This window comes from Chrysoperla carnea, chromosome 1 (assembly GCF_905475395.1).
Source record: "Chrysoperla carnea chromosome 1, inChrCarn1.1, whole genome shotgun sequence".
NCBI lineage: Eukaryota > Metazoa > Arthropoda > Insecta > Neuroptera > Chrysopidae > Chrysoperla > Chrysoperla carnea.
In genome coordinates, this window is record NC_058337.1 from 69,159,919 (window position 1) to 69,171,257 (window position 11,339).

At 27.8% G+C, this 11,339-nt stretch overlaps 1 protein-coding gene across 1 annotated transcript in view; it reads left to right on the forward strand.

Annotated features, from left to right (window-relative positions):
• Positions 1 to 11,339, forward strand: part of LOC123305274 (dual specificity protein kinase splB-like) — a 101,720-nt gene that overhangs the window by 84,811 nt on the left and 5,570 nt on the right. The gene's annotated exons all lie outside the window — the stretch shown is intronic.

Genomic DNA, 11,339 nt, shown 5'->3' on the forward strand with positions numbered 1-11,339 from the left:
ATGACGATGAAAATGATGAACATTACAAAAAATGTGTTGAGATATTTATTTGGATTATTTATTTGATATATCCTAAGAGAAGTTGGAGACCACTTTTTTCATAATTTTCTGCCTGACGCATTATGTATAAGTTGCTGCAGAATCATCTTCGTTCAGATTTTTATATTATCCATCAACGAAATTATTTTTGTTCTTTTGACACCTGTAGACTGCTGTTTCCCTAATTCCACCACCTATTGTGCATAATACTTGTCAGATCGCATGTTGCCAAAATACGAGACTCATTTTGTTTTTAATGTTTTGGTCAGCTCTTGGCTTTGATTAATTAACTCTTACTTATATATTTGTATACACTGAAGCTGGGTAACACCTTAGCTTCTATCAAGTCATGTTGTTAACTCATTAAAAAATTAAAAATTCGAATTCAGGGAGATAGGGAGAATGCTGAGAAATTGAGTAATCCCAACAAATTATGGAAACTTGATTAGTTTGTGATAACACATACGGGAAAAAGAAAATAAAAAGCAAAAACGTTCCCAGAGGAGCATCAAGAAAAAGAAGAAAAATTTTAAAACAAAATGGTAAACTTATTTTAAAGACAATAAAGGAAAATTGACATCCTACTTACCCATTCAGTTAATCATATGTCCGATTTTGAGTTTTGGAAGAAAACCTGACGTGATAGAAGGTAATGAATTTTTTTAAATTCTGCACCTTAATAAAAATAAAAATTACCAAAAATATCCTATGCAGCGGAAATATTTTTTTCCAAATCTGTTTATAACAAAACGCATCTTTTTAATTGGCCTCTCAGTATATATACTGGGTTAATTTTGATATGTATCTATAAGATAGATCTATCTTTCTATCTACCTACACTTAAAATTATGGTTAATTTAGCAACCATATACTGCAATAATATACAATGTATGTTATCTATAATATGGATCATAAAAATATATTGGGAACGAATTCATTTTTATTTAATTTTGTAAGCTTTTGAAAAAAATGTTGATTGTTTTCGTAAGCAATCACAACCTATATTTCTATTGCAAAAATATTGAACTCTAAAGCTTGTAGCGAAAAAATTTACGCGTATTTGTAACCTTAAAATATAGAGAAGTGTAAAAAAATGGAGCGTGAAAGCTGCTGCCATGGTTTCACATCTTTTATAAGATAGCGCAATGTATTTTTAAATTATCTCAAAAATTTATATGGATTTGGCGAAATTGGAACCTATTTTATAACTTTACATTACTTGGCACCTATTTTTTGGATCAATTATCTTACTGGTATATTTATTATTATCATACTGCTCTTCTACTGGTATATTTATTATTGCTATATAAATAGAATATGGGAGAAACTTGCTAGGAAATTAAAATATGCTGGAAGTGACTTGAAAAGTATATATAATTCAAATGGGTATTAGACTGTTTTCTGAAAACTATCTCAGTTTACTTTTAATTATTTTATGTAATTTTTCAAAAAATTAAAATACTTCATTTATCCATCAAGACGGTATTTACATCATAGTTACATTTCCTATGTCATTAAAAACGCTCGAATTAAAACATTCTAAGTGTTATTATTATAACATAACATATGATGAGTACGCTTAGAATGTTTTAACTGTTGTGATTTTTATGGAATCAAGTATATTTAGTATGTTTACAATTATATATTAAAGATACAAGAGTTTCAAGGAAAAATTCTGACTATTCTGCATTTCAGCAGAATAGGTTTGGTATCTATAATAGTACTAAAGCTATAACGAATCTTAAATTCATGATCAGTCCATGTTTTGCTCAACTGTAATATTTTCTTATATTTTATTTCGTCTTTTCGACAACTAATCGAAAACCGTTGTCAATCACACGATAGATGCTAAATAATATTTTTTTTAAATAAATAATAATCCAATTTTCTTGTGAGATAACGGCAAATATATTTTAAAACGAAAAGTGTATGTAAATATCACTAATTTGATATCATTATTTTTCATACTATCAATTATAACAATATGAAATTATTATACGTATATCAATGTGGACGAGGCATTATAAAACAAAATTGATTTTTAATTTTAAGTAAAAAAGTTTTAAAAAACTAGCTTTTATTTTAGTTAATAAAAAATTTAAAATAATAATGCAGCTTCAGCTTTTAACGTCATGTCCGTCAATTTTTAAAAAAAAATAAACGCTAACATTTGAAATAAACTTAAAAATGTTCAAATTACGTAGATTAAAATAAGATTACAGTATTAAAATTCTGTGAATAATCTTTCGAAATACATACCTATTTCATTTATGATTGATTGATCGTACGGAAATCACTTTTAATATTTTTGGGTTAAAGTGCACGTAGTTATATATATTAACTAAATAAAAAAGAAAGTTGTAACAACCTACGATCATATATCTATGACAAAATATCTATAATTAAACTCATTATTGCTAAGTATAACATTTTAGATGACTTTTCACGTTTCACCTCGAACAATTGAGTAATTCAATTAAATTCACACAGAATTTACATAAAATTATTTCGGTTTCAGAGCTTACAATATACATAAATTCAATCATCAATTTTTTTTTAAAAGCTCATTTAATAAAATGCTATTTTCAATATTAATTTTGTTTAAAAATTTGCTTTTTACTGATCCAAAATAAAAAAACTGTATACTTAAATTTCTACACCATTTACTTACTTAAATTATTATGAATCCCGTTCTAAAAAAGGAGGTGTTATAAGTTGACCGCTATGTGTGTGTGTCTATCTGTCTGTCTGTCTGTCTGTGGCAGGCAGCTCCTAAACAGCTGTACCGATTCAAATTTTTTTGATTTAGTTTGAAAGACAATTAAATGGAGAGTGTTTTAATTATGTTTCAAGTGCAAATTTAGGGTCCCGAACCGAAAAAAACTGAAAAATTGGCTTTGATCTTCAAATTCGGCTCTGTTTGGAAAAGGCTTTTAAAAAAAATTAATTTAATAGAGAGTTTTCTTAGATATTCTTGTTTAGGGTTCCGTACTCGAAAAATATGTAGGGAGTTTTTTAAATTTTGTAAATTTCACTTGTTTGGTACCTAATACATTATCATTTAATTTTATTAATAAAGGATGATTTTGTTTTTTATTTGAAAAATTCAATATTTTTTAATCCATTTCAATATAAAGCAAAATAATCGATTATTTTGTTGATTAAATGATCTCTAATAGATCGAATATAATTCATTCCATCATAGAATATAATTTCAAAAAGAAATCAAAATTTATTCTCCAAAAGGTCTAAAAGCTTTATCAATAATTATGAAAAATAATTCAATCGAAAATTATCAGACAATTTGAAAACGCTTTATTATTGATATTATTGATTAATTTTAGACGAGTATAGTAAAATTGAATTTATGAATACTTTGAACGCATTTGGGCGATGATATTACAGCTGAAAAAAAATTAAATAAAATTATTCTTTGCAGGACTTCATTTCATTTTGGACACTTTAGTTTTGTATCGAAAAAAGATAAATGATATATAATTACAGTCACAAAAGAGCTAAAATGCTATCGCAGGTGCAACCCGTCTAGTATTTCAGCCTCTCTCTGGTCTAGAATTATGTATTTTTTTAAAATTATTTTGAGCAAAACTAAAAATTGAGTAAAATGAAGTCTTTCAATAAATAATTCTCTTTAACCTGTTTTTATTTTATTTTTTTATTTTTTGAATGATATATGCATCATTAAAAATCTTACTAGAAAATTTTGCACAGCTCCAATAGAATAGTCAATTTCGCTATTTCAAAGTAGATTTTTCCCAAGTGGTGTATAGTATTTTAATTTGTAATTCTCTCTAAGCAAAACTCATCCATTGTACTAGTATCATAGAGCATACGTAGATAATCATTTAACCGTTCTTCATAGTACTTGGCATATACATATATGTATCAAATAATACTAATAAAAGTGGATAGATAATATGGGTATGTAAACATAAATAAATTAACAAGTGAATTAAAGGTAAATAAATAAATAAAACTTTCTACTTGTTTTATTATTAAATGTTATTTTTTTATACCTCTAAATCCATATGTTTATTATTAATTCAAAATTAATGTATGCATAAAATTTAAAATATATAAGTATTAACAATTATATACAAATACATGCATATTACATAGATACTTGCTAAAAACCGTTGAAAAATGATAGGTACTAATTCTACTTATAATTAATTAATTTAATAGTTTGGATATTTGTTACTCAATCTCGTAAAAACGACTAAACATATTTTGATGAAATTTGGCAATAAGGATCATTAATAAGAATAATAAATCAATATGTAAACTGTATGAGCCGCCACTATTAGTTAAAAATGTATCTAAATAGTAGTTAAAATTATATCTAAATACTCCATAGTGGCCACATATATAAGAGATAAACATAAAAATTTTTATGCAAAAACAGATATCTATGTAACTCTTACCTCTACAGACAAATATTTTAAGATGAATTGGCAGTACATAGCCGGTGTGGTACTGAAGTCAAGTGAGTACGACCCTTGTAGTCCACACGACTAACTTCCCTGAGGAGAAAAAAACATTAAAGGTCTTGTTAGTCTTCATAGATTATTCTTCGAACATGTACTGCAGCTTATGCTGGAACGATCATTATCTCCATAGATAAATGATGTGTTTACTATTAAAAAACGGCTCAACTCTGCTTAATACTATTTCAGATCTTAAATACGTGATTACGCGTCAAATAAGCCCAGTCACGTGTTAATGTCATAACTGGGTCGCGAGATAATCGAGGGGAAAGAATCCGAACGAACATACGAATATACGCACATGCGTACTCACAAACACACAGACATCACATTGAAAAAGTTTGATTCGGATATTCTGGCCTTGAAACTGCGGAAATATGTAAAACTGGAGATTTTCAAAATCGGCCCCATTACATGAACTTCTTCGGGGAAGTTAATATTAGAGTAATCAATATTCTAAAATATTTCAGACAACAACACCTCGTTTTTTCGAGTGTCAGATAAAATAATTATTGCTTTTACTTTCGATTTTTATGTTAGAATAACAAAAAGGGTTTTTTTTTTTTTAAATTGAAGCTTGGAACGAAATCATAAACTTTTTTCGTATGAAAGAGAACCTACAAGAATTTCTTTACAAGAAAAAGTTAGGAGGCAATGGATAATTAAGGGGCACAATAACTTTTATAAGTGTTTTTATCAATATCATAATATCAGCCTGACCTGACTGTTTTTGAGACCTACTAACAAAGCACATAGGACATACATGATAATTAAATAAATACACGGTGCTACAGGTATATAAGTTAGTTGCGCATGCATTTAAATTAAATAGATAGGTTCATGGTTTTCTCTTCAATATTCTATAATAGAATTAAGTATTTTATTAATGGCATACACATACAAAAAAAAAATTAATTATGACGTAGGATTTAATATTAATATAATATTAATTAATTTTATGTGGGATTATTTTAGAAATAGAAGAAAAAAACGAACGTCAAGAATTTTTTTTTTGGAATTGAAAATTTGCATATAATGAATTAGTTTTTTGGAATGGAAATTATTAATTAATATGCGTAAATATGAACATATTTTAAAAGAATGTTATATGCAGGTGTTTGGTTAAAAGCGTAGGGAGCTTTATACAAAATATAATGATTTTTAATTTCATGAGAATTTAGAAGAGTGACGATTTAGACAAGTTGGTTATTAAAGAAAAATGTTGGTACCATATATGAGTTACATTTGAGTATAGGTAGGAGGTTCTCACCTCAAGCAAAAACGTAGAGATGAAAGTAAATAAATTTCAATATCAAATTTAAATCCGCCATAACTTTATCCGCCATATTTTTCAATTTTTAATGAATGTTATTTGACCGGTCAACAAGCTTCTCACACTTTTTTATTAAATTTCCAAAGAAATTGATGACGTCGAATGATTGATTCAATAGGTAAATTACTTTTTCTAAATTTTTTTTTTTTTTTTTATCGACATTTTAAATTTGATAAACAACATAAAATTTTATATACTAAAAATAAAATTTGAATAATTCATGAGAAAAGGAAAACTATAGAGTTTAAAATTCCCAATATCATATACAATTTGAGTGGGCGGGGAAATTTAACTTATTTTTCAAAAAATTGCCTTAGTCTGTATATGCATTGTAACTTACTGTTTGAACTTAAAACCAGTTTGTGGAATATAAAAATTATCTTGTCAAATGAAATGAAATTGACTTGATGATTTTGAAATATTGATACTGTTTTCTAATTCAGTAGGTATAACAGTTTTAACATATGACAAATCATTTATATATTATAACGGATATGTAATTAATATCGATATTATTATTTATCAATATGCAAAAAACGTTTATTAATTGAATGTTATAAATCAAAAATTGTGGCGAAACGTATTCACATTCCCTCTATATATTGAAAACACAAATAGTAATTGTAATTCCTTATATCATTTCCTCAGATCAATCAACTCAATCTAGCGAAAAATGATTAAACCTGACCCTTATGGAATAGTAGCCAACTGATTATAAATAGAGAATAATGTGCTTTATGTACTTTCTAGAAGCACGTGGTACAAAATGAACACTTTTATTCAAGTAACAGCGATTTGAAAAACGATAAAAATACCTCTAAGCACGAACACATTTCTTGGTTTCTACATCTAGATGTATATACAAGATGCTAAAAAAGTTTGAGATCCCCATGAATTTTAGAAAATAATTACACACAAATGACCAAGACAAAAGTTGTAGAATTTCGCTTTTAAAACTTATGCTTTTTAATTTAATTTTAATACTTGGATAGTGAATTCATTTAAGAATCGCATTTTAAACCTCGACAGAATCCTGAATTTATTATCGGAATAATCTTTTATACAAAATATTTACCATTACTTGGATAATTAATAGTAAATAGAATGACGTGTCCGTTACAGTATAGATACCAGTGCATTGCTATAAACGCCTGCCCTACCATACACTTTCACAATAGGACACACGGTACTACGTGACCTCTTCTGTTAAATGCGGCTGAAGCAGTACGGCCAAGTAACCGCGCAAAGTATATTTATTAATTACTATTTTTTAGTAAAGTTAACAGCGCTCGGGCCCGGGGACTTTCCCTATTCTTCCCTCCTCTCGGCGGGCTTAATTATATTTAAAATCCCTATTCACAGAGTCTTTAAAACTATCCTTACAAAAGTCTTCAACTATCAAAACATTTATCATTCTGTCAAATTTTCAATTCCTACTTCTCTAATTTTTTTATTAAATTTTAGTTTTGATTTAGAATAATGATTTCATTAGCTTCAGAAAGGGAGAACTTCCTTATAAAATTCCAACATCACTTTTCAACAAAGAAAGTAATACTTTTTGTCATACTACTTAATTTGTGGTTTGTACATGGAAGTAATTTGTTATGCATTTTTCAATACTATATAGAAATATTATATTATGAGAAAATTATTGTGGATTTTTCCTGTACAACTGGTTATAGAGGATACGAAAAAAATTACTTACAAAGTATATTTTATTATCGAAAAAGTTGTTTTACTGCTATCGGCATTCAACAATCATAGACTTAACATATGAAAAGAATAGTCGATTAAGTCTTTGTTGAATATATTATATTCATAGAGTTTACCTACAGGATATTTTGTAAATTACTAATATTATATAGATTTAAAGTTATTTCTGTTTCAGGGACAATTTTAAGATTTCATAAGCATTGTGTAAATATTTGAAAAAATCATTTTTGGGTTTCATTTAAAAAAATTATGGTTTAAATCGTTGCAGGAATTTATGTTATTCCTCGTCGGATTTGTAGTTTTAGCAATAAAATTTGTATACTCATACACAGAAATATTAAAGGCAAATGTGTTTGTAACTGCCCTTGGGGTCACAATTTTAAACCGATCGTAATATTTTATAATCTTCAGCTTTTGGTATTTAATAAACCTTAGCCCTTGTGATCACAACTTTAAACCGATCGGAATACTTAATAAGCTTCAGCTTTTGGTATTTAATAAGCCTTAACCGTGAATAGAAAATTCGGATTGTATACAAAAGTTAAAAAGAGAAGAGCTAAAACACATCATTTATCTATGGAGATAATGATCGTTCCAGCAGAAACTGCAGTACATGTTCGAAGAATAATCTAAGAAGGCTAACAAGATCTTTTTTTAATGTTTTCCCCCTCTGGGAAGTTAGTCGTGTGGACTACAAGGGTCGCACTCAGACGACTTCAGTACCACACCGACTATGTACTGCCAATTTATTTATATTCCAATATTCAAAATTTTAGAATTATAACAATAGATATCTTTTACTTCATTTGAGAAAGAAAATTCGCTAATATTACGCAATTTCTGTGTGACTATTTCTTTTTTTTGAGATTTTTACTAACGATGCTTAAATAATGATTTCATCAAGAAAGTCTTATATTTCTTTGTTTTTTTTTTGTTTTGCTTGATCATAATCTTTTGTCACATTGATTATTTGACTGAATCCTACAATCCCCCTGTAAGATGTCAGAATCGAATCTATAGATATTATTCCATACTTTGTCCTATTGTTATCAGATTTCCTTTTTTTACAAATTTTTTAAACAATAGAGACCTAAAGTATTATTAAGTTTCAAATTTGTTTCAAATTAAATTAACAATACCTATACTCATAAATTTTTTTTATCTAATTTGGCTTTGGACCTATCACTTTTTCTCAGTATTATGAAAGGTAAATGTATGTACATTAATTAAGAAAAAAGAATCATATTAATTATTATTATTAATACATTATAGTTCCTCTAAAAAGGTCAAGGTATTATTAGGTATACTAATGGTGAAAGTAAAAATTCGCCCTCATACTTAAAAACATCTTTGTAAAATTAATACATATCTATTATTATTATTAAAATTAACTTTCAATTCAAATATAAATTGTTATTGTACCTAAAATTGTAAGAGAATTCTACGACAACCATTAAATTAATTTACTTTATGACTAGGCTTTTGTTTATAAAAAAACAAGCATCTTATTTTTGTACATGAGGAAAATTGAAGGTGTTTAATAGCTATAGTCAAAATAATTTTACAAACTAGATGATATCGAAAATACTGCAGTACTTTTCATTACACAACCATTTAATTAAATAAATAAATAGATTGCACACAGACTGCTAGCTAAAAAAAACTCGCGTGCAATAGAGCCCCATCGTGAAAGTCATATTTCCCCTTCATTATATATTTCTTATTAAAAGATGCATTCGCTTACAAGTGAAATTTACAAAATTTAGAAAAACCCCGATAAATTTTTCGGGTATGGAACCCTAAACTCGCACTGGAAATGTATGTAAGAACACTCTCCATTAAATTATCTTTATCCTTAGAGCCTTCATCAAACTGAACCGATTTTGAGGACCATCGCATATTTTTTAGTTATTCCAGGTACGAAACCCCAAACTCGCACTTGAAACATAGCTAAGAACTCTCCCCATTAAATTACCTTTAAAAAATCACCCGTTTAGGCACTATGATGCCACAGACAGGCACACAGACATTTCAGACACACATAGCGGTCAAACTTATAACACCCCATTTTTTGGTTCTGAAGTTTAAAATGACATTTTTGTTTTTTCAAGTTTTGAGAACATATAATTTGCAATTTCAAAACACGCATCCTTGGCACTAAACCAACTTACATATTAACTTTCAATATTAACCCTCTAACTTAATTTGAAGAGGCTGTACAGATTTTCGAAGTCATAAAAACCGCGGAAGCAAAATACTTCGACATAAAAAGAAGGAAGGGAGTTGGGATGCTTATACCCCAAACATCTTTGATACTAATTCAATATTCTTACCGATTTTGTCCCAATACACCTACGTATAAAATTGAAATCAATACCAAAAATTTAAAATTTGTTTATACATATTTTGTAAAAAAAATTCATATATCGATTCTCTGTACGGTTTATAGAAAATTAACTATGAATATCAGCATTTAAGAAAACGCTGGCATTGATAGTTAATTTTCTATAAACCCTACAGAGAATCCTTATGCACTAGAAATTTCACGTAGGTGTATTGGGTCTGGAAATACCTTAATTGAAATTGGCTCTGGGATATAATAATAATAAACTTTATTGATATGCCAACTGGCCAATCAAAGTAAAACATTGTTAACATTATATCACTTATACACAGAAAATGAGAATAAAACTGAAAGACGCAGAAAATGAGAATAAAACAGCACACAAAAAAACATCATAAAACATATAAATAATAGAAATTTTAAACTAAATCGCCCATCAGAAATAAATGAATAAAATGAAATCTGGTCACAAGTACAACGAGGCAGACTGAAATTTAAGGATATTGTGAGCGCTGGTCCAAGATGAAGCGTAAATATTTATATACTGCTTTAATCTACAATATTCTTAGCATCCAAAATCAATTTTGTATTATTCAACCTGCGACTGTAAAGATGATCCCTTTTTTTCCCTACTTCCCCATAACACTTCTCTATAAGATGTTCGACTGTTTCAATTCCGTTACACAGAACACAAATCCTCTCCCCGCTTCGGTTTTTCTTATTTTCCCAAGCAAACCTGTTCATTCTGAAAATAGCAATAGTTCTTCTTACATCTCTGTCTCTTAAATTCATATACTTTGCTCCACCCTCATAGTGATCCAATTTTGAATACAAATCCAATAAAACTTTGATGATTGGCCCTGGGATATAATTACATAGAAAGTTAACCTTTTGAGTAAGATATTCTCATTTTTATATAAGCAAAAAATTATCACCTCACAGCGACAAATAACTATAATACTTACTCTCTATGAAAAGCATTTATACATCAGTTTTGAATTGAAGTAAAAAAAGAACGATTTAATCTTATGTAATAAATTAAGTCGGAAGTATTTTTACTTGGTTAATATGTAACTGACCACAGTAAAACTTTTTTTTTGTGTTCATCTAAAGATAATTCACTTATTCAATTATAATGTATCAAAATAAAAATGCAATTCATTTAATTATTATACACAAAATTTTATTTCATTTATTATGGTCATAAAAAAGCCGACCACTTCTTATATAATCTTTCAAAAATTTGAATATGGTTCAAATTAACTGAGTCATAAAAAATTTATTTTTTATGATTATAAAACAAATTTCTAATAAATTTCGTGTGTGGGATACTGGGTATACTCAAACAAATATTAAGGTTTCATCTCTTTATCAATAAGTTTTGAGTACAGCAATGCCGATGTTG